This window comes from Ambystoma mexicanum, chromosome 9, assembly GCF_040938575.1.
Source record: "Ambystoma mexicanum isolate Mex_15411 chromosome 9, UKY_AmexF1_1, whole genome shotgun sequence".
Taxonomy (NCBI): Eukaryota; Metazoa; Chordata; class Amphibia; order Caudata; family Ambystomatidae; genus Ambystoma; species Ambystoma mexicanum.
This window is the reverse complement of record NC_090931.1, coordinates 665,884,032-665,911,913: the sequence shown is the minus strand read 5'-3', so window position 1 is coordinate 665,911,913 and position 27,882 is coordinate 665,884,032. Positions and strand designations below refer to the sequence as shown.

The following is a 27,882-nucleotide window of genomic DNA, read 5'->3' as shown; positions in this document are numbered from 1 at the left end:
TCCTCCTTTCTGCTTGGATACACGAAACAATCCACACGTTGCACTGTCTCGTATTGTGTGCAATCGTGACGTGCCCACTCCCTGTTGTCCCTGAATTGATGTACCTTATGGGGGGGGGGGTCATACATTGTTACTTTCTTATTTTTGATCCGCCCTCCTTGTTACTTGACCCGACATTACTCCTGAAGACCTGGAATTGTCTTCACGTATTGTTCGTTACCCTGACATGTTCCCTTAGTTTGCAGCTACCATGGTGCACTCTTATTTGGGTCGCTGAAATGCTGTCATCATCTTTGGATTCGTGGATTCCTCCTCGCGCTGGAAACTATCTTTCTTGGGTTCCGGGAATGACCTGTATCTTTCTTAGTTGTGTACGACTGTTTTAATGCAGCGTGTTTTCAAAACACCGACTACTTTTTCCAATAAAGCAATAAAGTATTCCTATGCCCACTTTTTACAACTGTCCATACAATAGCCCCGTAACTCCTCTACCCTTTTGGGGGTTGGGGAGGGGTGGTGTATCAAAGTTGGGGTTTGCATTATTTTGCAGTAGAAAGGCCAGACATATGTAACCCCTTTTATCACATTATTTACAAATACATCATTGTCTGCATTGGTAAATCGACCAATGAGTGTAGTGAGTGATGCTGTTGCGACCTCAAACCCACTTTTCCTCCTACGTATTTTTATATATTTGGCATTTGTAATGCACTATACTTCACATGGTATTTCAAGTTGCATCAAAACAAAGAAAAGGGTACAGGGAAGAAGAGAAAACCGCAAAAAAAGTCTCTGCTAGGTCTTGAGACATTCGGTTCGTGCAAGTGCATTAATGATTAATGAAAAAGAGATCAGGTAAGGGAGGGATTGGGAGAAGAACAAACATAAACTTGCTTTCTCAGTTGACGCAACTTCGAGGGTGCTATGAAGTTCTTTACAAGAAACCTATATACATTAAGAAATAGAACTTATCGTCCGTATTGCTTTACCTTAGAAAGATGAAACGGCGACTGCGCTCTGCTGGGCTTTAAACCAATGGTATCTAGGGTACACACACATTTCTGCAGCGGGTGATTAGCCTATTGAAAGATCTTGTTAGCTTTTTTAAAAAAAATATGTTTTACATTGCATCTAAAGGCTGTTTTTGAAAAATGATGATCCTCCTAGCCCTTATTTTCAGTGATAAGGTAGAGCAATAAGTTTCAAATGAAGGGCAATACCTTTTCTGTTTGTTTTTTAAATTAACTTTTGGATCTTCGAATTGGGTCAATACCAGTGTTGAAAACCTACAAAATGCACAGTGCCTTGGGGCGTAGCTAGGTGTAGATTAATGCTTGCTGCTTTGCATAAAATCAAAGTGCATTTTGGGAACATATAAATGACCACTGATTTGACAAATGTCTGTTATAGTAACTGAAGCATGCAAACCTTCTGAGCATGTAAGGCACACTGGGTGTGGTGCTCATTTTATTTATCATAATGCTCACACTAATAGTAAAATGTCTTGCAAAATATGAAATATACACAAAACACCATGAAAGTCATAGTAGGTTTAAAAAAACCTTGCACCTAAAATGGTAAAGTAGCATATTCCATTTGAGCCAAGTCAAACATGCCACAACGCCACCCAGTAACGATTGCTGGAAGTTCGGCGCCACATCAGCAAGGCATTGTGGGTATGCAAATTATTTCGGGTGCAAGCCTTTTGCTCTGGCAATTGCCTTTGTCTTATAGGACAGTGCTACTTTATATGTAGTATCAGAAACTAGTGCAGTAACAGAGCAATAGATTGGCACATGATTCACTACACATAGCTAGTGTATTACTAAATCTCAGATGATCAAACATGAAGTGCACCTTCTAATTGTTTGTATGTGTACACTTGGACAGTAATCCTTACATATGTCAGGCCTCAAAATATGCCCTTGCCGCTGGTTAGTAATACTTTTAGAGAGTAAGAAAGTTGTACTGTGTGTATTTGGAGAATTGAGGTGGCAAGTGACTTTTCATGATTGGCTAGTAGCTTACAATTTGAATGTTTTATACTGCATATGTCATTAGGATCTGAGGAGCAGGTTGAAGTGAAAATCCTTGACTATACATTTTCTGCCTTCAACGAAGACCAATGAGCTTGCATCAGGCCTTTGCAGGGGAAGTGACTGCCTTTTCAATGGTTCCTACATTGATTATGGACTTACTTCTCCCAGTTTGTAAGCTTTCGGCAACCCTTTAGCTTTTTCCTTCCTAACAGTAAGCCACGATTTTGTTGTTTCTTAATGCTGTTTTATTTACTGTATTTTTACATTTATAAAGTGCGCAGACAGCCCAAGGACATCGTGCCCTGTTACAAGCATGGCTTACTTGGAGACAGGAGACGAGACAAAGGCAGCCTGTCTGTGGTTCGTGGTTACATTGAACCTGATACCAGACGGGTGCTTAACATGCAGAGTTCAACATGCACAGGGGGTTAAAACATGCAGAGTTACAGCAGTTCAAGGTTACAGTGGAACCAGAAACCACTTAAAGCTACAGGGACGCTGGTATCTGGGTGTAGAGTGGATTAACTGAAGAGCTTTGTTTTGAGGGCTTTGCAGAAGGACAGGTGCAAGGTCTCTTTCCTAAGTGTATTTGGGAGGGCTTTCCACTGTCTTGGCGCTATGTAGGGGAAACTGGTGCCGCCCGCTTCGGCTCGTTTGATAGTGGAGATGTTCAGTTGGTTGGAATAGTGTGACCGTTTAGCTCTGGATGAGCTTCCTCTGGCTATTTTTCTGAAAGATAGTAGGGGGCTGTGAGAGAGGGGCATTTGTGGGTTATGGCTGGGTTTTGAAGATGATACGTTTTTTGACGGGGCAGTGCGTCTAGCCTGGGAGATATGCTCTCGATTGGAATGTTCAGGGCTGCTCGGAGCACATTTCTTGGAATAACTTGTAATCTGTTTGTAATCTGTTCAGGTTTTTTGCAGAGGTGCCAGCAAAGACAACGTTATGGTAGTCTAATTTTGCCCCAATAGTGGCTGTGGCTATGGAGAGACAGTTCTGCGTAGATAGGTAGTGTTTAACTGCACTTGATCAGTTTCGTTGTGAATGGGACAGAAGAGGAAATGGCTTAGCTGGCTTGACATAGAGAGTGTGGAGTCGAGGTAGTCCCCTAAGGTCTTTACTGAGGGTGATACAGTGATTGGTGTGTTGTCTACTTGGAAGGCACTGTATTGTTTATTGAGCTTCTTGTTGGTTTCCTTGGGGCTTACTAGGAGAATGTCGGTTTTGTCCATGTTGAGGCACAGCCTGTTATCTGCCATCCAGGCTTGGATGGTGGCATAGGTCTCATGAAGTGTTTTGGCGTCTATTTCGTATGAGCCAGATAGCGGGAGGAGGACCTGAGTGTCATCAGCATAGTTTGTTTAAGCTATGCTGAGAGAATCCTGCTTGTCAAAGAGGGGTATGGGAAATATATTGTACAAGGTGGGAGAGGTACAGGAGTCCTGTGGGACTCTGCGGTGAATGGTGGCGGGTGCTGCGCATGCCTGATCAGAGAAGACTTTCAAGAAGGGATGTAATCCGGGTTGTGGCTAAGGGAGATAATTGGGCTGAGTTCGTGAGTTGTCTGCAGAGAGGCTTGTGGTCCACAAGGTCAAAAGCTGCTGATAAATCAAGGAGGAGAAGAGATAGTTTGCCTTAGTCCATGATTTCAGTTAATTGGTTTGTCAGGTATAGTTGTGCCGTCTCCGTACCGTGGCCCAGGCGGAAACCTGATTGCCTCTTTCCTAGGATGGTGTTGGTTTCAAGGAAATGCTAGATTTGCATTTATGTGACTTTGTTGCAAATTTCTTACAGAAATGGTACTGTGGTGATGGTCCTGTAGTTGTTGGGGGAGGCGTGGTTGAGTGTTTATTTTTATTTTTTTCTCGGTGGGGGCGTACCCATGCTTCTTTAAGGCAGGGAGGGATGATGCCAGATGGGAAGGAGGCATTTATGAAGGCTGCTAGGGTGTCAGCGCAGTCTTTGAGGATGTTTGCCGGACAGGTATCACCCTTGCAGTTAGAGGGTTTTAAGTGTTTGAGAGCCAAGACTTGGGGTTCGGTGTCATCTCTGAAGGAGAAGAGTGGCTTATCCTGTGAGTGGATGTTGGTGGTGGGGTGAGCTGGGAAGGTCCGTACTGGAATTACGTAAGTGGGATCGAATTTTGCTCTGCAGGTGGTCAATTTAAATTCCTCTTTAGTGGACTTTTGGGGATTGGACTGCCACTTGGTGAGGGCAATACGCTTGAGAGTGCATAGTTACTGGAATTCCGATGTATACCAGGAGTTGTGTCTAGACACTTTGGCTTTCTTTTTTCTAAAGGAGCTATGATGTCCACTGCTTTTTTTTGATGGTGAGGTTGTATATTTCTGTTAAAACTAAGGGGTCGTTGGAGAAGAGGGAGCTTGAGACCAGGGTGATCCAAATAGGGTAGTAGGTTGTCTTTCATCAGTTTACGGGCGCTCCTTGCTTGATCGGGTAGAGAGGGCGTGATAGGTTTGGTGGTTATGATGGGGATGGAGAAAACAACGAGGTTTGGATCGGTCCAGGGACAAGGGGGTGTTGGGACTGATGGTGGCAAAGCAATTATGGTCCGCAATCCAGTCGAGGGTGTGTCCTTTAGTGAGTGCGGTTAGTGACTCGTTGCAGGAAACCCAGGTCCTGTAGAGCCTTGGCCAGAGCTTTGGCTTGCTTGTCTTTAGGGTCGTTAAGGCTGAAGTTTAGGTCGCCTAGTAAGATAGTTTTGGTGTTGTTTTTTAGGTTCCCACCAAGTAAGTGGAGTAGGATGGGCCAGAGGGCGATAGATGTGTATGGTGACAGTGCAGGTGGGCGAGAGGGATAATTTAATCTCAATGGAATCTGCATTAGCATGCAGCGGGGAGTTTACTTGTCTAATGGAGTTCTTGGCTATGAGCGCTACACCGCCCCTTTCATATACATTCGGTCCTTCCGGTGTATGGTGTATCCTGGAGGAAGTGCTAGAGCGATAGCAGGTCCCGCTGCTTCATGAAGCCATGTTTATTTAATGGCGAACAAGTCCAGGGTGAGGTTGGTGAGCAAGTCACGGATCTCAGTGGCGTGGGCTGGGATCAAATGTGCGTTTGAGGGCAAATTTGGAGTGGGATGCTAGGAATGGTGGAGCATGGGCCTAGGCGTGACTTAAGTGGCGTGATGTTGGTTGCTGGTCGAGTCGTGGAGATCATTTGGATGGTGGGGTGAGGTGTGTTGGAACTGGGTTTGACGAGATGTATACCAGTGGATTGAATGTGCATGGTAGGGTGTGGATGTTTGGCCATCTTGGGAGAGTTAGAGGGGTTGATGGTCGGGGCTTGGGCTTGTTGGGGGGCAGATCTGGAGGAAGAGGGAGCTGGGATGCGTGGGGAGCGCCACTCGAGTAGTAGGTTTTTCTGAGCTGTTGGCCTCGGGCGCATTTGGTGCTGCAGAGGTTCAGTGCGACACCTTGGCATAGTTCGTCTGTGGGTTAAATAATCAAAGTGGTTGGTTTTGGCATAAGATTTCTGGGTATGTGGATGTTTGGGTGGGCTGGAGAATGAGGGTAAGAATGCAGATGTGTGGGATGTCGTATGAGCAAGGAAGTTTCAAGGCCATAGCAAGAGTGTTGGAGCGGGGGGCGCAGGTACTGAGTGGATTTGCCATGTGGAGAGGCGTATGCAAAGGAGGCTGCCTCATGGTGTGCAATCTAGAGGCTTTCGACTGCTAGCTGCAAAGGTCGAGGACCCTTGTAAGGAGAGCAAAGCTAGATTGGTCAACTGACTAAGATGGGGGCATGCAGAAGTTCGAGCGCGGCTGCTGTAGTGCCGGGAGCGCACAGGAGGCAACCGAGTTGAGCAATGGTGACTGGGCAGTAGTAGTTAATAGGCTGTGGTCTGGGATGTCTCATTTGTGTATTGGGGGAGGAGGGGTGAGTGTAGGTGGCAGGGTTACTGTGCCACTAGAGAGAGGGTGGCAGACATGGCCGTTTACTGCTACTAGGGGTTACAAGCCTGACTGGGACAGGACGGGTCGTACTATGCAGTTCGGGTAAAGGAGAAAGGCTTTGGAATTGCAATGAGTAGCCTTAATTAAGTAAATGGATCCCAGTGAAATGACATAAACGTAATACATGATTAGCGGCTAAATAGCAATAATTAGCGATTACTTAGCAGGTACATGCATACAGGCGTGGGATAATTATTGAACAGGTGAAATAGATTGTGTGAACGAGTGTAATTGTGCATGAACACTCACTGTGTGGAGCACTAAGTCTGAGCGGAGAAGTTGTTGTAGAAACTCATGGGCATTTCATGAGGGTGATGGCTGTGCCACTATGCTCCGGGGCCAGTAGCCAGGTGTAGGGGGGTCCTCGCGCATGTCCCTGTATGGACAGGCACAGAGAGGGGCCTTCTCGTGCGGGCCTTCCCAGGAAGGGCCGACAGCCGACTGCCCGCGTGAGTGAATTGGCAGCACTTGAACTGTTGCTGGCCAAACACGGCGTGCCACTAAGGATCAGCTTTTTAAGGTCGATCCGAAACGTGATGCACGCTATGTTGTTATGGTGATCGCACATTGTCCATTTTAGAAGAGGCAGACGTTGGTGGAACGCATGGTGCACTGTGAGGAATGGGTGCCTGAAGTGTGCGCTTTTTAATCCTTAAGCTGCATAGTTGTCTTTACAGTGGCAAATAAAGAAAAGTAAGATGTGGCAGAGCGCAGATGTTGGGCGAAGAAGTAATGCGGCAGCGAGGCTTCGGAAATACTCTGCGCTTCCCTCGTGATCTGGGTGGTGTTGGGCTGCTCCTGCAGCGACAGTGAGGAGCTCCTGTTGATTTGGGATGGCAATGGCGTTCCTCAGAGGCACAGACGGGGGCCTTCTTGTGCGGGCCTTCCCAAGGAGGGCTGGCTTCCACCTACCGGCATGAGTGGATTGGCAGCACTTGATCTGCTGCTGGCCAATCACGGCGTGCCGCCAAGTATCAGCTGTTTAAGGCTGATTCGAAATTCGATGCAGGCTTTGTTGTTATGGTGATAGCACATCTGCCATTTTGGAAGAGGCAGACATTGGTGGAATGCATGGGGCACTGTGAGGAATGGCTGACTGAAGTGTGCGCTTTTGGATCCTTAGGCTGCCTTTTAATGAGAGCGACATACGTGTCCACTTTTAAAAAATAAAATGTTTTTTAAAAGAAGCCTTTTGATGGATAATGCCTTTGGTTTTAATAAGACTTGCATGGAAATTGTTAGAAATACATTTTTTAGTCGGTTGATGAATCATATTAATTGCCAAATGGGATTTACAGGAATATGTAATTTCTGCTTAGCTGTTATTTGGAAGGACTTTGATGTGTTACAAATGAACCTGAAGATGCATACTAGTATTTGGAGAGGAGATGTGCTTTAGTCATCATTTTCAATATATAAGCAGACTTCCCCGCTTTTTCACTAGACAAGTTGGTCACAACTTTATTAATTGCCCTATTCTTAAATTGCAGTGCTTTCTAACAATGAGGGTGCTTTGAAACGGGCTAATGCCCAGGATTGGTGGAATATAAACAAGCATTGGCAAGTCTAACAGTTTGGGTTTTTGTGGAATCATGGGAATGGCACTTGTCAGGCACTGCGAAGTGGGTATTAACTGGGCATTGATGGTAGCAGCTGCAAAAATGTGCAAGTGTCTGGGCATCTAATAGCAGTGCCTGGATAAATTGCTGTTACTTATACGCAACCCAAAACTGTTGACTTTTCCAATGCTCGTCTTCAACAGGACTTCAGTTAAGGACACGCATAGTGCTTATAAATCAAGTGCTCGGAGGCAGACCTGGTAAAGAGAATCTGTATTACACAAGTAGCACTTTTACAGCTCCAATAACTCTCTGAATACTGCTTTGACAAAAACACTGGCAGGCACTTTGACTAGAACGTTTGATGGTAAGGCTTGAGTAAAGCAAGCTCAAAGTTCCCATGAGAAGGTGTTTTTGGTGGGATGGGGCAGGAGCTGAGTGGAAATGGCCATAGGGATGAGCATGGCTGTGAACAGTCAAAGGGTGGGTTAATAGCCATACGCATACAAGCTTTGTGTCCTACCTCATATGCCCTTCTCCCTATCTGTACTCTAATGTAATAGTTTCGGCATATAGGTGGCACTAAAGCACCACCTAATAGCCCAAACTGAAAATGATCACTTCCCATGCAGAAAGCTTTCTCACACATAGATACCCAATCCTTGTGATAATTGCCTTCTGGCAAACAAGCACCATGTTCCATTAGGTGCTGCTGGTTGGCAAGCACAGTTGCACATTCAGCAGTCTTGCGATAGAAGAATGGGCACACTTCCAAGTGTTGAGCCATTGTGCTGTACAGTGCTTCTTGATCGTATTGCCTTTTAGGCTGTTGCGGGTGTAGACACTCCCTTCGGCTGGTGCCGTGCTACATGACTCGCGCAGATTCGTAGTACCAGCTGTGTCAGTCAAACTCTAAATACTGGGATTGAGCAAGTTATCAGGGTGGGGATTTACCTGGCTCACTTTATTAATGCTGCAAGTGAATCACATAATGCTTTACGTTAGTTATTTAGTGGTGTTATAGCCCTTGGTTCTTGTTCCCCTGTGGGCTTGAAATGTAAACCATGTCTCCTTTCTACGTTGGATATGACGCCATGCAAGGTCAGCATTGATTTCCTGTGTGTAGTAAAAACTTTTTTAAAAAAAAAGGCTACCCACACCATAACTTCTTAGATTTTAAGAACCGGATTTGCTGGTTAATATATGCAGAGTTTTCTTTTGGAACTGTAGCTTGGTTGGTTTTCGACCATCCCCTTGAGTTTGTGGGAGGAGTTAATAGGATGCTTTTAAACTTCTCTCCTCCAATTAAAAATATCAAGAAATGTGCATTGGCCATAACGACAGCAGCTGAAGATGTAAATCTGCAGGAGATGTCATAACTCATTGAGTAGAGAGGAACAAGCCTGTGTCAGTGGCATCCATCCACCCAGTACTCCAGATAAGATTTGAAGTGGGAGTATTTTACTCCCTATTTTTTAAAGTTGGCAGTAAAATTATTTTTTAAGGGAGTAAAAAAGTCGCATTTGCAAGAGTATTTCATAAGCGAGCAAAACTAGAAAACGGAAATGTTTAATGAATAATGGTTTCTTTGCTCCCAATTATTCATGCACTTTAAAAGATGCATGTTACTTCTTCCAATCGGGCATAATAGTAGTTTCTGTAGTTTCTTCCTGTGGTACTACCTGCACTACTGGTCCAAACATATCCATGGAGCTTTGTGACTGAAAGCCGATGCACACGGTTCTGTGTGTCTGTTTTTCTTTTTTTGGGGGGGGGGGGTATTTCTACTCCCTATTTTTATTTTTGGGGAGTAAAAGTGGCCGATGCACCCCTTATCTGTAGGGCTGCATCAATCCGTGAATATTTGTAATTCTCAATTAAATCAATCTGTTCTTGGTTGATTGTCATCAAGGGCCTGTCAAAAGCATACCTTTTGGAAAAACTTGAGACTTGTATGTATAGGTGTAAGATCTCCTTTCTCAGAACAGTATGATGTTAGATCTATCCCTTTTACTGTGCTCTTGAAGATGACCTGGACAGCACAGAATTTATTATTTTAGATTTGAAAACTCTCCTTGTACCTGTGCAGGGCTATGGTTTGATTTTGGTTGCAATTGAGTGTAAACAAAAGAAGCTTTGGTAAAGTCAATAGTTTTGGCTTATGTAGGCACAGGATCGACATTTGCCAGGTACTGACATAATGGTCTACCTGGCTATAAGATGGCTATAGCCGGCAAATGGCACGAGTGCCTGGGAATGTGACAACAGTGCCTCTCAAATGTCCATTTAATGCCTATAAAAGTCAAAACTGTTGGCTTTGCCAATGCCTATTGATATAGGAATTCAATGCAAAGAAAGAAGATGTGGGGACACAAATGTCATCAGACACAGCTCTGGCTTCTCATTTCGTCTATAAAACTCAGGACATCTTGCCCTCTCTCTCTTCCCCTCCCTCTACTCCCTGCTCTTCCTCTGGCCCTTCTTCTGTCACCTCTCCTCCCTCCTTCTCTGCCTTTCCCTTGTTTTCCTCAGACAAGGTTTCTAGACAAGTCCGATCTATGATGTCTCGTCAAAACAGGTTCACCCCTGTTCCTCCAAAACCATCAAGGACCACATTGAAACCCTGGCTCCTGCTCTGGCTGACTTCTGCAACTACTCCTTCGCCACTGGAGTCTTCCCCTCCCCCTGAAGCACTCCCTTGTGCACCCTCTTCTTAAGAAACCCTCTGCTGACCCTTTCTACCCGGCTAACTATTGCCCAGTCTCCATCACTCCTTTCCTGGGCAAACTCCTGGAAAAGCAGGCCATCTCCCAGCTTAATCTTCACACTGAATCTGTTGGTTTTCTCCATGACCATCAGTCTGGCTTCAGAGCTGCCTGAAGCACAGAAACTGCTCTCCTGAACATCTGTGAAGACCTGCTCTCCAACCTAGTTTCCAACACCCCCTGTGTCCTCATCTTACTTTATCTCTCTTCTGCCTTTGACGCAGTCAACCATGCCATCCTGCTCAACCGTCTCCGTGATAACCTGGGCATCACTGAACAGGCCCTGGCTTGGCTGACCTCTTTCCTCTCTGATCGATCCTGCCAGGTCCAACTTGGGTTCTTCCTCTATCTCTACCTGTGGTGTTCCCCAGGGGTCTAACCTCTCTCCCTGGTTGTTCAACCAATACCTTGCACTTCTTGCCCATCGCATTGCCGCTCTCAGCCCCAACTTTCAGTGCTATGCGGATGACTAAACTAATTTTCGGGCTCCCTTCCGCCACCTCTTCTCCTTCCCACATCTCTGACTGTCTGCCATCCAGGCGTGGTGTGCCGCCAATGATCTCTGTCTTAATGCCGGTAAAACCGAGATTCTCCTCATCGGCACACCTGCTCCCTCCTTTTCTGTCACTCTCTGGCCGGCCTCTCTTGGCCCTCTTTCTGCTCCCACCTTTGAGGCAAAAAACCTCAGTCATCTTCGACTCCATGCTTTTCCTTCTCTCCTCAATAACTTCAACTCTTCCTAAATATCTTCCTTCTTGAGCTCTTCGCTCATCCGCCTCCCACTCCCTCAGGGTCAGGCGCTTCTCCAAGCAGCGAGTTGGTGGTAGATCTTTCTTCTGCTGGGGCCTCCCTGCCTCTCTGAAACTTGAGGAGAACCATCTCCGGTTCGGGAAGCACCTCCAGACCTTCCTCTTTGCTTCTGCTTTTTCTCCTCCTCTCCCCGGCTGATCGCCTGGCTCAATCTGAAACTGCACTGGTTACCTGGCTACCCTCTGATCTCGGGCCCAGGTCCCCTGCTCGCCAGTTGCACGCCTGCACTGCCCCCCTGACATCCCTTGCACTCGGGGACTGTTTCTGTATCCCTACAGCTCCTACTAGCACTTGACACCGGATGTCTGCACTTACCCTTGCACTTGCCACCAGCTGCCCGCACTTTTTTATTTACTGTACTGCCCCTGCACTTGCGTGATCTCGATGTCATCTGGCCTAGTAAGATCGTTGTCTGTCTTCCCTCCATTCCCCCTCCCTTTCCTCGTCGCGCCTTGAAACACTTGTAGGCGCGTTATAAATGCCATATCATATCATAATCTTGGATAAGACTTTAAAACAAAAATGTACCAGAGCAAATTTACAAGAATGCAGCTACTAGTTTCAGTCTGCTAAGAAATGACGGTGCCAATAACTCAAGCTATGATGGACCTAGCTCAAAGAGATCCCAGAAATGTCTGTTTTGATTGGGGAGGGGATGTATAGTGGATGGGAATTACCATAGGTTTTACAGTGGCTATGGGCAGTCAACGGGTTGGTAAAAAGCCAAACGTCCACCGGCTTTGTCCTTTCTCTGCCCTAATTTTCCTCTTACTTATAATCGTATCACAATACTTTGGCTTTGCAGGTGATGCTGTAGCGCCACCTAATGGCCAAAACTTAAAAGTGCAGTAGTTCTGCACTTTGACTCAGCATTTAATATTTAAAAATGTATTGATTTTGATTTTCTTTTATGGAATCAATACAATAACTATTGAATTTGGCTTTCACGCAATGTAGCTTTTTTTCAAAGAATACCAATCCATTTCTCTTATTTTTTTACTTGCAGGTGACTTTGTGACAGGCTAGTTGTGTACGGTTGTCTGTGCTCTTTCGATAGCTGACTAATATGATGATTTCTCTTTTTTTTAAAATGTATTTAAATCAGAAGAAACTCTAGGGCCACTTTCCTTTTGTACATGACCACATGCCTGAGCTTGATCAGAGATTTGTAAAATGCCACCTACTTCTAATTTGGAATTGCATGGGATCATGGTTCTACCTTATACACCTCATGTTGTACTTTCTATATATGCCACGCAGTAAACCTAGATGAACATTTTGAGTTGCATGCTACTCGACAGTCATGGTTGCTCGCCTCCACAGTTATCTACATGCACACAATTTCTTATTCACCAACCGTCAATTATCACCAGTCAATGGCTAGTACAAATGTGGGGCTGCAATAATCGAGTGAGATGCCAAGTCCTAATTGGGTGGTATTTTAAAAACTGCAGCCGTGGTGGGAGGGCGAGGGGTGTGTGTGTGTGTGTACATTTTCTTTTTTTTTTTCTTACCGCCATGCTCTTAATGAGACTTGGTCTTGCGTAATGAGTGAAATTTTGCCAAAGCTCCCTCTTCCTTTTGTGGTAGTATCATTTGAATATTCATGACAAGTGGACATAAAATGAGGAGCTGGGTTGTACCCTCAAGTGGTTATCGGTGTGTACATTTGGTAATCGGGAACTGTTGCAACTGCTGATGGTTGGCTATCAAGTTGCCGGGCTGGGTTCGACCGAGAATTTTCGCACACATCTTTCTACCCTAAAAAAAACTCCATTGAATTCCCGTGTGCAGAGAATCACGATCTCCCGCCGTGTTCCTTATCCAGCAGTTCCAACGTGTCTTACCGTGACATACGGGACCTTTACACAACACCGTAGTAAATAAATGCAGGGGATGTGGAGCAGCTGTGTGCATATTAAGAGACCGCCAAACCTTTCCAACAGTGAAGCTACAGCAGTCCATATTGGAAGTTCATGGGGGGGGGGGGCGGCGGCTGTTGCCCCCAGGAAAGCAGAACCACAAAACCAAACTGTGTGCACAGCGTGGAACTGTTAGTTGATTACAGTTTAATTCATTCGTTTTTTGCGCTCCACCCAAGACGTTATTTGTTTGTTTATTTGGTATAGCGCAAAAAAACCAAACCCGGAAGGGTAGCTGGGCGCAGGCAGCACAAGGATACTTGAGAACTTGGTTACAAGACAAAAAAACGGTTATACAGATAAGATGAACGCATATACAGGCAGTACAGAAATACAGATAGAGCAGGTTGCCTAGAAACCAGTAATCTAGTTATACTCATCCGCAGTCTCTAGAATAAGTGGCGGTAAGGTGGTCGGGCTAAGTGTCGATGGATCGAATCCAGGTGAGGACTTTCCGCCTGAAGCTTGTGTAGGGTTGGTCCATTCTGAGATCAAGGGGGAGTCTGTTCCTAGTACTTGGATACATACTTTTGGAAGTTGGGAGGTACGTGTTTTTTACGAATCTGAGTATTGTAAAATGCATTGAATTTTCATGGTGGAAAGGGAAAATAAGTGACTTAAATATAGAACGTTTTTCTTTTGAAATCATTTTTTATTGATTTGCTTTTGTCACGTATCTTTGAATATAGTAGTTAAACATGGCAAAGCTGATGCACTATATTTTTGCTTTAATGCACTTCGTTTTGGGAGTAAAATTGGTTTTTACATTCCCTATGCAAAGGCCTGTAATGCCGCAGGAGCGGGCACTGTTTTGTTCCTGTAGGGAAAGGTACTCCAAAAAGGCAGTGGTGGCTCATGAATTCTTTTCAATGGAAAGGTGTGAATATTTCCCATGAATTTGTAAATAAATGACTCGATTTTATAGAAACGATTTAATCTGTAGTAAATTACCCATTCTGTAAAAAATCACCAATGTGAAAGGAGAGGGTGCCAAATAGCAGCAAAATGGGTTCTGGCTATTTTGCATACAGTCGAAGAAAATGTTGGGAGGTACGAATGACCATAGTTTTTTTTTATATTTGAGTCAAACATGAAACCTTTCTCCATAGGTAAAGCCCGCTGGACTTGATGCTCAGCCTAACAGTAAAATGTCTCTACACCAGGAGCCATATATGCTCATTTGGAGAGCTTCATTTTACAGGAATGAAGCTTTGGCGCCTCCACACACGTGGAGGATGATTTCCAATTTCCCTAAACGCATTTCTTTCAAACCGTATAAATGAATCCTGAATGAGATGCTAGTCTGGTGCAGAGGAAAAGCCATATCCTGCCTATTAGCAGGAGACAAAGGGAGCCTGATTTTTTGCGTTACACTGGGTGGCAGCAGTGTGCTCTGCGACTGGGAGGAGCCAAGGGATTGTGACCTCGCCCTCCCCAGGCTATGCCACTGTTAATTTTTGTATTCTATTATATTTTTTAGTTTGTGTATTTTTGTTTTTTCATTCTTTATTTTTCTCTCTGGCTTTTTCTTGCAGATGGGGTAAGGGGTATAAAGATTACGCGACTTTACTAACACTGGCATCCATCGAGTTTTGTATTCCGATTGGGCCGTTTTGTGGAGCGGCACAATTCATAAACTTTTAGTAGGCTATGTTATGGCTTATGTTAGCAGTGGGTTAGTGTGCATTGATTACATACAGCCTTTGCTATTATGAACAGCATTGAATGGTATTGGGGTGAGCGGGGCGGGGAAGGGATTGTAAACCCGGAACAGTTATACAGAGATGCACTGTACGGTTGAAAATGACTGTGGAAGGACGACATCTACTATTGTAGAAAATACTCGCTAGAAGTGTTTCCTTGGAAAAATGAGCAGAGCGACATTTTGTATCAACAACTGAGTGGAACGTGGAACCACGCAGCCATGAAGGTTTTTGTTTGTCATGTTGAACGTGTTGTTATTTATAGTTCTGTTTGGAATCTATTCGAACAACTCGTTTTTAGTCATTTCTGTAACTACTTAGCTAGGCTTGCAAAGCCACAGTCGCCGCAGCTGTTCATGGGGGTGGGGTGAAAGCCGGATTGGAAGGAGAGAATTCTCAGCAATCAGATGTTACTGGAACATTGTCCTACACCGCTTTGTCCTCTGGTTGGAGGTCATCTGTGTATGCTGTACAGGAGGCTGCGCAGTGGCGTTTCTTCCCAGTGTGCCATTTTCAATGGTTTACATAAAATCATATTTATTTTTGTTGCGATTAATCAAAACGTCAATGTATTGACATTTTACAGTCTGGCTTAATGTATGCAGTAGTACACCAAGTACACAGCACAGTAACACACGACGGATAAATTACAGTGTTGTGGTTGTGTGTTGTGGTCCTGTAATGTCATTTAAAGAATTCTTCTGGTTTATAGCTCTCCTGGCTGGGACAGGTGGTTGGGGCGGTTATCTTAGGATAGGGGCGATTTAGTCCTAGTTCTTCCTGTCATCTGGTCTCCTGCGGCACGTTGAAGGGCATATAGAGGGATAAGTATGTAGCCGAGACGTTGCTGGGTGAGATTACCAGCGCTTGGACTATGGTCCTGTATTTTCTGGTGGTGGCACGGGTTCTACCGTTGATACTAGGCGGTTGTATGGTTTTGCAGGAAGGGAGGACACAATGGTGAATCTAATTGATTGGGTTGCTTGGACCAGCTAAGGCATGAATCCATCATGCCTGTCATCAGGCTCCTTGGAACTGAAGGTGGCCACGTGTTTCAGGAAGACCCTTTGTTTTCTTCTTCATTGCCTCCATAAAGAAGATTAAAAAAAACTTTAAAAAATGGCCACTACAGATATTTCCAACAGACAAATAAGAGGAGCCTGCCCCTTGCTCTCACTCGCATAGGTTCACTGAAGGATCTGAACTGCTTAATCTGCAGTGAGACGTTTAGGTAAAAAAAGCGTCTTTGCACCTACTAAGTCATGCACATTAAAAAGTGTAATTACACAAGAATACCTGTTTAGAGTTCAAGTGTATTTTTGCCTACTTGAAAAGTAGCTGTGTTGTGACTGACCATATATTTTTTTTAAATGCCTTGAACTTTCAAAATTAATCAGTAAAATATTTGAATTCCTGCCATTGCACTATTAATTGATCTGAATACTACCAAAGCTTTTAAAAGATGTACTGTACGCGTTCCCCTTGCTTACGCGTTCCCCTTGCTTTGGCTGCACTGTCTTCACATTACAAATTGCCAATAGATAGATTAATTCTGTGCCTGTCGAGTAGGCCACTCGGCACAATGTAGCGGCCCTTTGTGTCCGTTGCACCTGGAAGATGTGAATTTCGCCCTTGCCATCCCCTTTTGGCTTGGGGTATCATTCAGGTGTATTCCGCTCTTGTGCAGAATCTGCCCCTTTAAATTATGCAAACTTTGCATTACGTCCCCCTTTTTTGGTAGACTTGACATCCTCTACATTTAATATGACTAATCTACACTTTATCGTGAGTCCGATTTGGATTGGCACCCTAGACTTCCAATTTTATGGACCCTATAAAATGGGTTAGTTCATAGCCTGCTCTCATTTTCTGGTGGTTAATGTTGTACATTGAATCTGCAAAGCCATGTTAAAGAGAACTGTGAAACGGTGATGAACATATTGTTCCCTTTTTAAAAAAAAAATAAATGCTCTCCCCACAGCCTGGGCGTTTCCCCACCAGGTTTCACTCACGCCCCTCCCCCATACCCTTTACCACCAGAGCATTGTTCAACTCTCATAGGAAGCTTTCGGTCTCTTTCTGCGAACTCCCCTCGGCTGAGCAAACCCTTCCCACACTAACACCAATAAGTATTGTCATTTTCTGATGTTGCTTGAATCTGAGTCTTGTCCTTCCCTAGAATAGAGACATGCCATCTGCAGCAATTGTGAACTTTACACCTCACCCCTAAATGAGTACTGCTAACACCAACTACCCGCAGTTGCCACTCAGTACTCGCTCTGCTAGCTACAGCCATAAACCAGAACCAGCCCTGTTGTGGCAGTTCTTTCAACCCATTCCCTCTGCCATTCTTCTTTTCTTTTGGCCTATGAGTCTCAATGTTTTGCATGGGAGCAACCTCTTCAGTTGTTTACAAGGCAACAAGGCTTTCCTCTCCTTTTCTTCTGCTGGACTATCCTTTTTTGATTGGTTGGAGGGTCGTTGATGCCTAGGTTTTCTGCAGGCTCTTCCATAATGAAATTCATATCGCATGACTCCTGAAGTGAAATGGGAATATGTAGAAGAAACCTCATCGGTTTCTCCCTAAGCAGTGACTTGGCCTGCTACAGGTGTTCTATTTATCACCACACATGACCTCCTAGGGCAGGATGGTCTTTTGTTTGCTGGTACTCTTTGCTTCCTGTCCAAAATCAGATCGAATTCCTGCATTATCTGCAGGATTTCTTTGACCAGATCTTGCTTGAGGATCTCAAGGTCATCTTGGATCTCTGCCAAAATCCCTCTAACACTTGTGTTATTAAGAGGCCACAACATGTGCATTCACCCCTAGCCATTGGCAAGTGATTTGACGAGTAAGAAATGGTGTGCTGTGTCCATGTGTAGAACTTGACGTTTATGCAACCGGGCAAGTGATTGTTTTGATTGGTTAGCAGGGTGCAACATGGATACTTCATTTCTATTTTTTTTCTTAAATTTTTATTATTTTTTTTTACCCAGGGTCACAGAATCTGTCATTGACAGGGCTACCATTTACCATCTTGCCTGTGTTTTAACCTCTACACCAGCCCCCTGCTATGTATAATAGATTGGTGTGTATGTTATGTCCTTCCACATGCGCGCAAGTACTGATGGGCGTGGCGGGCCCGGAAAAGGAGTCCAGGTGAATGCTTTTGTGTGTTTTTGTGTGTGTCCATATGGTGGGGGAAAAGCGGGAATGTTTGTAACAGTGGAAAGGGGGTAAATGTAACCACGTGTTTGTGTCTGTGTTTGTATGTGGTGGGTAATGAGTAGGAATGCTTGGGGAAGGGAGAGGCGGTGGGGGAGGTTTGAGCGGTTGGGGGTGTGAAATCTGTGACGTCCAAGAAATCCTGCAGGTGGGGCTGGGGGAGGGCAGGGGAACGGCTTGCCTGAAAGGTTGGAGGTGAATCAGCCCACGGGAATGTGGTATTTTTGCTTTTGAGGGGCGCCCAAAATCTGCCAAAATTCTTTTTTTGTATGCAGCCATTAAAAAGCATAAATACCACATACCTCCTTCCATGCACATGGAAACACCTGATCGGGGCGTTTATTACAAAAGTGTTTCAGCTTGCGTTGCTGTGTGCTGTGGACCAGAATCTGCCCCAGTAGTAGTGTCTTCTACCTACACCTGCCCTAACAAATGGGGGGAAAAGCAAGAACCGTGCTCGGATTCTTTGAGCAGCAAAGCAGGGAACTCGTCCTTCTTAGAGCGCTTTGGTTCCAGGCTGCTAATTATGATCCAAGACGCATTTTGATTTGCATAGGAAGGAATCCGCCACTGTGACAGAATTGGTTACAATATTTTTAAAATATCCAGCAACAGTTTCCTATGTGGGGGGGGGGGGGGACATCAGGTAAATTCTTTTTACTTCGAACATGTATATGGAACGGACTACTTTTGAGAGATCCGTGACTCAAAATGCAGTTTAGGCGGCCCCACTGATTGTGACACCTGGGAGAAACCATTGTATAAATGGTGGAAGTTTTACTTTGATGACACTTGAAAAGCACATTTTACCTATGAGGGGAACATAGCTGCTCATCTATCACATATGGGACCATTCTGTTCCTGACGGAAGTGCACGTTCATTTTTTGTGCCACATTTTGGTCTTCTGTACGTAGGGAAAATGGTCAACGAAAATGCAAATTACTTGTCCCTTGCAATACATTTTCTACCCTTGAGAGCCCAAGGCAGCTGAATCTCCATGTCCGCCCAACATATACTCTCGACTGCATGAAATCATCACCAGGCCCATTGACATGTCGGTGATCAAATGTGTGGAGATTCCCTCTGCCATTTTGGAGGGTGGAATGACTAGTTCGTTGTATCTAGATGGACCTCCTCTGACTGCTTTAAAACAGAGGTGGGGTAACTAAACTGTCCTTCTGGTTTTCTTGGTGCTCTGCACACACCCCTCTATCTTCTCAATAACTGGGTATGCGTGTCATCAGGGCTGGCAAAAGGTGTGTGCCTCCCCTCAATTTGCATATGTAGTGACATCACAAAATGAGTCTTCAATACCGCTTCCTAAGCAAATCGTCATGACACTCTTCCCCTTTCCTCACCCTGCTATTTGCTTTCAATCTGCCTGCCTCAACTGCCTGGGCCCCTTCTGCTTGCAGTATCGGGTGCCTGCGGCCCATGACCCCACTGACTCCTGTCTGCCATCTCTCATCGCTGGACCTGGGACTTTCCCTGGTGCCAACCTGTACCTGCTGCCCAGCGCTTCCGCTCCGACCCTGCGCCTCCCCATACTGAACCCCCATCTGACAGTGACAGACTCCACTTTACTACTAACTTGCTGCCATCCTCTGCCCATCCCCCACCTTAGTCCTTCCTTTTTCCTCTGTCCCTACTTGCAATTTCTACACAGGTCTCTGTCCTCGCCATCTCTAGTCTCTACAGCTACGGCCCTTCCCTACTTGTCCTATCTCTGAGCCCTCTGATATGCGATCTTCCAAAACTCCTTTCCACCACCCTCTCTTCCCCCCCCTCCCTCCTACTATCTTCTCCTCTCCCTCTTACTCTCCTTTTTCCTCCTAATGCCCAGTCCTTTCCACTATCCTCCCCCTCACTCCTCCTGTCACACTGCTACCTTCTCTCATCGCCCTAATCTTCTTTACCCCCCCTATCGCCAACCATTCCGCCCTCATGAACATTGCAGATGGATCTGGCGTTCCAGAGTGCAACAAAACCACAACAGTTCTTGACTTATTCTTTCGCCTCAACCTTCATTTCCTCTGCCTAACTGAAACCTGGATTCCCCCACATAACACCTCTGTCCCCGCTTCTCTAACCACCACCTCCTTCTCCTTCTTTAACACCCCTCGCGCTACTGGCTGTGGTGGAGGTGTTGGCCTCCTCTACCACCCTAAGTACATCTCCTCCTCCCCACCATCTCTCCCTTCTTTCCCTTCCTTTGAATTCCTTTACAAATCTTTCACCTCTCCCCACCCTATTTCCTTCCTGATAATCTATCGTCCCCCTGGCCCTCTCTCCTCCTTCTATGAAGACCTTGATCACCTCCTCTCGCTTATCTCTCCCTCCCCCTCCGCTCTATCAGTGCTTGGTGACTTTAATCTTCATCTTCCTTCTCCCCCGCAATCCTCTCACCTCTTCTCCATCCTAGACTCGTACCTCCTTTTCCCCCCTTCCGTCCTCCCCCACTCACTCCTCTGGCTCCACCCTTGACCTCATCTTCAATTCTTCCTGCCCCTCTTCCCCAGTCTCTCCTCTTCCTGTCTCTCTCTCCGATCACGTCCTACTCTTTCTCCCTTTCTCTTCTCTCACACTCCTCTGCTGCTAATCCCTCCCCTCCAATCTACTCACGGCATGATTTAACGTAACTTTGACCCTACTCTCTTTATTGACACTTGCTTTTTTTCTCTTCCAACCCTCCAAGACTTCTCTTTACTATCCGCGACTGATGCTCTATCCTGCCTTTCCTCCTATCTCCTCTGCCCTTGTTCAACTTTACCCCCTTTCTCTCTTCGGTCCAACCCGGAATCCCTCTCAACCTTGGCTTACTCCTCATCTCCTCTCTATGCGGCGCCTTCTCCGACGTCTGGAGAGACTCTGGCTCAAAACTCCCTCCCCAACCAAACCTCTTACTTCTCTTACCACTCACTCTACAACTCTTGTCTTGCCTCGGCTAGATCCTCCTACTACTCCAATCTCAAGCCACCCACCCTCGCTGTATCTTCCAAACTCTTTCTTGACTTCTCTCTCCTCCCACTCTTGATCCCTCCTCCAATTCCAAGCTCTCTCCTTCTGACTTTGCTAACTTCTTCTCCTCCAAAATTATCACCCTCCGGCAAAAATCAACACCCCCTCTGACTTCCCCTCTTCCTCTCTCCCCTCCTCTCCCTCATCCTCCATGTCCATCTTCTCACCTGTCTCCCCGTCCGATGTCTCTGTCCTTCTGTCCAAAGCCCACCCCAAGTCCGCCCCAACTGACCCTCTCCCTGCCCTCCTTATCCCTAAGATCTACCCTCTTCTTATCCCCTACCTTTCCTCCTTCTTCAACATCTGCCTCTCCTCAGCAACCTTTCCTGCCACGTTCGAGCATGCTACGATTATTCCTATTCTGAAGAAACCTTCTGGTGATCCACTTCTCACCTCGAACTTCAGACCTATCTCTCTTCTCCCATTCCTCTCTAAGCTTCTTGAGAGTCTTGCTTATTCTCAGCTCTCATCCTTTGTCACTACTTTCTCTCTCCTACCACCCTCCCAATCTGGCTTCCGTCCCAAACATTCCACTGACACTGCTCTCACCTCTATCCTTAACTCCCTCCTCTCTGCTCGCCATGCCAAGCAATCCTCCATCCTTATTCTCCTCGATCTCTCTGCTAGGGATATAACGGTATACCGTTAAAGATACCGTGGACAACTTAATTGAACAATAATGCCACGTTGCTTATACCGGTATACCGTGTATACCGTTAAGTGTGCTTTTCAATCTGATTTGGAAAGGCTGCAGTATGCAAGTGCTGCACAGTCTTGGTCTTGCACTGTTGGATGTGCTGTTTGCAGAGGGGGCCCTGTTTGGCAGTCAAGAGCATAGGGAAAGTGAGGCCACATTAGTAAATGCAGCTTTGCTGCTGTGACCGCTCTTTCTCTGTGATCAGTAGTCTGGTCAAAGATCAGCCGACTTTGTGCAAATTGTGTTGAAAGCTGCCCAGTGTCTGAACCTTTGTGTTCCCCATGCAAAGCTGATAACGATGAGCTGACCGACTGGCTCTAAATGCATACCAGAGACTCCTGGTCATAGACTCGCTAGACCTGGATTTAATGGGCAAACTAGAACAAAGTTATTTTGTTTCAGGCATTATTTATTTGAAAGGCAGCATACAGATTTTAAGTGTTCACATAGTCATGCTGCTCCGCGCTACAGGTCAGATCTTTTATGGTGATTGTTCCGATTTTCAATTAGCAAGACCACAGGGACATCACGAGGGTGAGCTGAGGGCCTGAACTGAAAGTGAGCATTTTATTTTTTCCTTTTGTTCGTATGTAAACAAATGTAATAAAACGTTCAGTGACTTACAAAACAGTGAAGCCGGGAGCACTTTGCTTAGCAACCACTCAGCCAGCAGGAGCAGAAATGTATCCATTCAGCCTGGCCCGGCATCATGTGCCATTAGTTCAGTAAGTTATGGTCCTACTGCATTGAGCAAACACACATTGGAACAGCTCTTACTCTGGCTGTGCAAATTGTTAGAAAACAAAAGGACGGCCAGTGAAGTAGTGCATCTTGAATTACTCTTCCCCAAGGTTTACATTCAAGGGACTTAAGTTTGTCATGGTCATGGATCGGATAGCCATCCAGTTCTGTTTTAGCTTAGAATTCTGGGATTTGCAGGTTTCCCACCAATTTGAAAGACGGGGAACAGAATTCAAAGGGGGGGAATGAACTAGATGCCCTTCTGATGCTGAAGTCCACAAACAACTTCAGCTCTGTAGACCAGGCATGGACTGGACTTTAGGGCAATAGTCCCATGGCCTAACCAAAAACGCAAAATGCTTGTGTGGGCCAGTTTATTTGGTCAAAGTGGGGCACTTTTTTGGCCAAAGTGGGCCAGTTTGATGAGTGACTTCACTATGCGGCTAATAGTTCTGATCACTGTTGCTGAATAAATATTCTTTTAAATGTACAATTTGCATCACATTTTATCAAAAATCTCCCCATGTGTACTATTCAAATAGTGTTCCAAAAGGAATGAATTCCCATTTGCAACTGTGGGCCACTTTTATGTTGATGCCCGAGACAATTTTATGCCCCAGTCCAACCCCGCCGTAGACTGTGTGAACACTGGGCCTATCAGTGCTTTCTGCTAGTAAATATACTGCCTTTCCCCCGACTGTCCTCTGTGTAGATTTGCACATTGGCACTAGAGTTGTTGCTTCGCTTGATCCTTCACCTACCTGCCTTCTGCATATGGCCCTGGACTCAAGCAGGCAGGACAGATTCTACATTCAATTTGAAGTATCCAGAGCAATGGGGGTGAAATATTTCTTAGGTCTATTCTCAATTTGTGAAACCACCCATGAAAGCATTCATCCCTCTGGACCTGCATCAAAAGAGTTCTAATGCACTCAGACCTGGACCTGGGGAAAATGGTAATGATGGGGCTGTGGTGAGGTGGTGGTCTAGGCCATATATTTGTGCCGATATGTATTTTAACTTAGTCATTTTCAAGGTGTTTTTTTTTTTTTTTTGTCACTATCTTTAAGAAGGTAAATGAACATGTATTGCAAGAATCGAGAAAGAAATAAACAGTGCCCACTGAACGCTGTTCCTTTAGGATTACATGGTCATTGGTGACTCAAACATCAGACCTTCATATTACACCAGGCAGATGGTAAACACGCTATAGTTATTAGATCACTATGCAACCTTTCGGTGTGTCTGTGTTGGCTATGACATTTTGACAAAAGAAACACAATGACATGGGCTTTCAGACCGCACATGAGTGACTTTTCTCCCTTTAATGGGATAAAGAGTTGTCAAAACAACTTTGTCGCAGCAAGGGGTCATGATGCCCATGCCATGTGGTTCCAAAAAAAATGCAAGTCGAGGCCAATTTGCAAAGCAATGACCTGTGACTGAGCAGCAAGCTCATTGCTCAAAATGTGCATTATAACACTTCCACTAGTCGCTTTCATTCAAGGCGATCAACGAGTGAGCGCCATGATAGACCAATTCTGCAGCCGTCTTAGATTCCTGGAGGATCGGCTAAATATGTGCAGAGACAAGTTTCAAAATGCTACCTTGCTACAGCTGGAAAATCTTGCCTGCGCATCTTAAATTAACTAAAAAGCATTGACTTAAAGGTAAGTTAAAGAACTTCAAATGCAAAAAGGCAAAGTCAATTTTTTTTTGGATACAAGTAGTTTCAGTTTGAGCAGTTTTTAATGCCATTCCTTAAAGCACACGTGCCTGACACAAAAATCAATATGTTAGCAATAGGAAGAATAAATACAGTGCTAAGAAGGAAAAGGATTTACTTTGGGTTGGCGGCTTTGGGGTTTATATTTTTATAATGGATAATGTTTTCTAAACATAGGACAATGGGGGATTTCCCTGGTTCTATCATTGAATTGTCCCACCGTTAAATTCACTCATCTCTGCGGGTATTCCCTGCTGCCATACCGAAGGGTAACCTGTCCGTGATTACTGAACCCCTTTTGGCCCGCAGGTACACTAAAGGCTGTAACGTAAAGAGAGCGAGTGTGCGTGTATTCACAAAAGCGCATACTACCATCGGCATCCATTGATCTGTGGCATGCAGATTCAAGATGGCAACATGTTCATCTTCACCTGTAGCCAGTGGGGGAGCTAAACGCCTAAATGACCACTTAAGAAAAGCTATTAAGTTTGCTTTGCCAGTCGCATAAGCCGCCCTCCTCCCCCCGCCCTCCTCCTCTCCTCATGTGTGCTTTTGTTGTTTGGTGGAAGCAAGGGGTGGCATGTCAGTGGAAAGTATGTTGAAAAGCCCAATTCTGGCCCTGGGTGCCTGGTTTTGTTTGTGATGATAAATCTGCCCCTTTATGACATTTTTACGAAAATATTTGTTAATGTTGGTTAACTCCACCTGCTATACCGCGATAACCATGATATACCCTCATTTGGCAAGAAGGTTATCGTACCGCCATAAAACTAATACCGTGACACCCCTACTCTCTGCAGCCTGTGACACTGTCGATCATCCCCTCCTTCTCCACACTCTTTCCTCCTTCGGGTTCAAAGCTCTGTTCTCAACTGGTTATCCTCTTACCTCTCTTCCCACTCCTTTACTGTATACTGGGGCTGCCGGACCCCTCCTACTCATCCTCTTGATTAGAGTACCCCAAGGTTCAGTGCTTGGTCCTTTTCTCTTTTCACTTTATACCTCACTCATTGCACCTGTTATCTCCTCGTTTGGCATCTCTCACCACTTCTATGCCGACGACGCTCAACTCTTCCTCTTTCTCCTCTTTCTCAACTGACCTTCACCAAAAACTCTCTTCCTGCCTTACTGCCATTAAGAACTGGATGTCCTCTCGCTTTCTCTCTCTTAACACTGACAAAACCGAAGTCCTTTTCTTTCCCTCCAACTCTCTTCCTCCAACCCCCCCCCATTCATTCACTTTCCTCCCTCTAATCTCCCTATCTCTCTCCAAGCTCGTAATTTAGGCGTATTCTTTGATTCCTCTCTCTCCTTTTCCCAACACATTTACCTCACTTCTCGCACCTGTCGCTATCACCTCTTCAATATTCCAAAATCCGTCCCTCCCTCACGTTCCACGCTACCAAACTCTTAATCTCCTCCCGTCTCTTCTATTGCTCTTCCCTATTCTTAGGATTACCTACATCTCATCTTGCCCCCCCCTTAAATCCATCTACCACTCTGCTGTTCGTACCCTATGTCTCCTTACCTCCCGTGACTCCATCTCCACCTCGCTATCCTGCCTTGGCTGGCTACCATTCCACTTTCAACTTAAATTTCACTTTCTATGCCTTGTCTTCAAATCCCTCCATGGTCTTGCTCCCCCTTACCTCTCCTCCCTTCTCACGTTCTACTCCCTTCGATCTGCTGACCATTTCCTTCTCACTGTTCCTCCTTCCCCCTGCGCCTCCTCCCGTTTCCGCTCCTTCCAACACCTAGTGCCTCGGCACTGGAACTCCCTTCCTCTCGCAATCCGCTCCACCCCTACCTTCTCCTCTTTTCGCACTTCCCTTAAATCTCTCCTCCTCCATTCTCCTCCTTGAAACCCCCTCCCCCCCCCTCCATCCCCTCCCTCCTTATTCTTTCCCCTTGACTATCTCTTCCCCCCCTCTCCTTCCTTCCCTTTCCCTCCTCCTACTCATCACCACTACGCCCCCCCTCCGCCCCCGCCCCTTTTTCCCCTTCAGCTAATTGCTCTTTTCACTGTTTTGTTGAATGGTTCATATTGTAATTTTGCTTCTACCGTTATATTTATGTTTTATGTACTAAGTTGTTCCACTGTACAGCGCTTTGGTGTAAGGCGCTTTATAAATCAATAAATACAAATACAAATATGCTCTTTTTATAAACATGATTTGGAAAGTACACAGCATAATAAAGTACTCATAGAAATATGCAACGAGTATGATTGTAGCACTATTTTCCTCCATATTGAGTGGGAAACTACAAATACCAGAATGCAGTACAACAGAAGGCTACACTAATTGCCTGTAGATGTTGTAAATCTATTTTTATACTTGATTCACGTCAAAAGATAATGTGGAGAAAGGTAACGTGGTGTTTTTTCATTATTTGATAACGTCGTTCTTGTTACGTGTGACCAAAAATGTGACATTTTCACCCAAAAATGAATAGACATTTTAGGTGCGTCAAAAAAAGGAACATATGAAAATCGGGGCGATAGTTTAACACTTTTTTTTATTAGAATTGTGTTTTGTTTTTTTTTTGCGTGGCATTTTAATTGTTTTAAATGACTGGATTTAGGCAGGAAAGTAACTGGTGCTTTGTGTGTGTTTTCAGAATAAATATGCCAATTTTTGCAATTCTTACACCAAGACATTTAAGAATGTCTTGGCCAAAACAATGGTTAACATGAACCAACGCTCGTGAAGGGCTTCCACTTCAAATCCTCTTTCAAAACGGAGTGATGAGTCGAGCATTTGAGTCACCATTGAGGGAGGCTGGATGTATTTGTCTCATAGGTGTCACAGTGTGCTGCCAGGCCATGCAGAAAAGAGCCTTGTGCCTGAAAGCAGCTCAGCCCCTCGAAAATACAATCCGTGTTATCCGGTAGACTGTTCTAGTTCCCGTGCCTATTGCCCTGCCTGTCCTCTTTCCACACAGGACTCAGAGGCTGACCGGCCCCCGCAGGGGGCGCTAGAGGGACAGCCTACATAGCGGGCTGTCCCCTCTAGCCACCCCCTTCCGGGCGCGGGTCATGCCTCTCTTCTTCCTCCCCTTCCCCCCCTTTTTCAGGCAGGCGGAAGGGGGGGTCCTTTTGGGACACCTGGCTTCCGGCCAGGTCACCCTGGGGGCACTTATAAGGGCGGGAGCTGCTGGCCATCAGTCCTTGTTCCAGCAGCTCCCGCCTGGTGTGAATCGTGTGTGTGAATCGTGTCCGGCAGTTTCGTGGCGAGCGTCGGATTTCAAGAGGAGTGGTAAGTATGGGTGGGGGGGAACAGGGGTCTGCTCGCAGGCATACTAGTCAGCTTGAGCGGACCCGACTCGTGCAAGGGGACTATCCTGATATGTTGGTTTCCTCTATGTTTTTCCATGGCCACCGCGAGGGCCAGCTACGATACGTAATGGGCAGGGGGAATGCATTGGAGTAATGGTTGCGCTTCTATCTACAGTACAGGAGCCTGTGGGTTCAAGGTAGCTACCAGAGTATAATGATTGAATTCAAATGTCGCAATATGCCTGCCCCTTTTTCAAATGTTGAAATATGCCTGCCCTTTATTCTGTCAACAACGATATGATGCATTTTGATTAATAACGTGGCGGCAACCGGCTCTCATGGGCAAGGATCGCTTTATGTATAGGACTCTTGTCATTGTTGTGAGATTCCCATGAGCGTGAACACCGTTAATCTATATAT

At 45.5% G+C, this 27,882-nt stretch overlaps 1 protein-coding gene across 5 annotated transcripts in view; it reads left to right on the top strand.

Annotated features, from left to right (window-relative positions):
* The window catches only part of TRAK2 (trafficking kinesin protein 2), a 522,775-nt gene that overhangs the window by 84,436 nt on the left and 410,457 nt on the right, over positions 1 to 27,882 (top strand). The window lies entirely within an intron of this gene.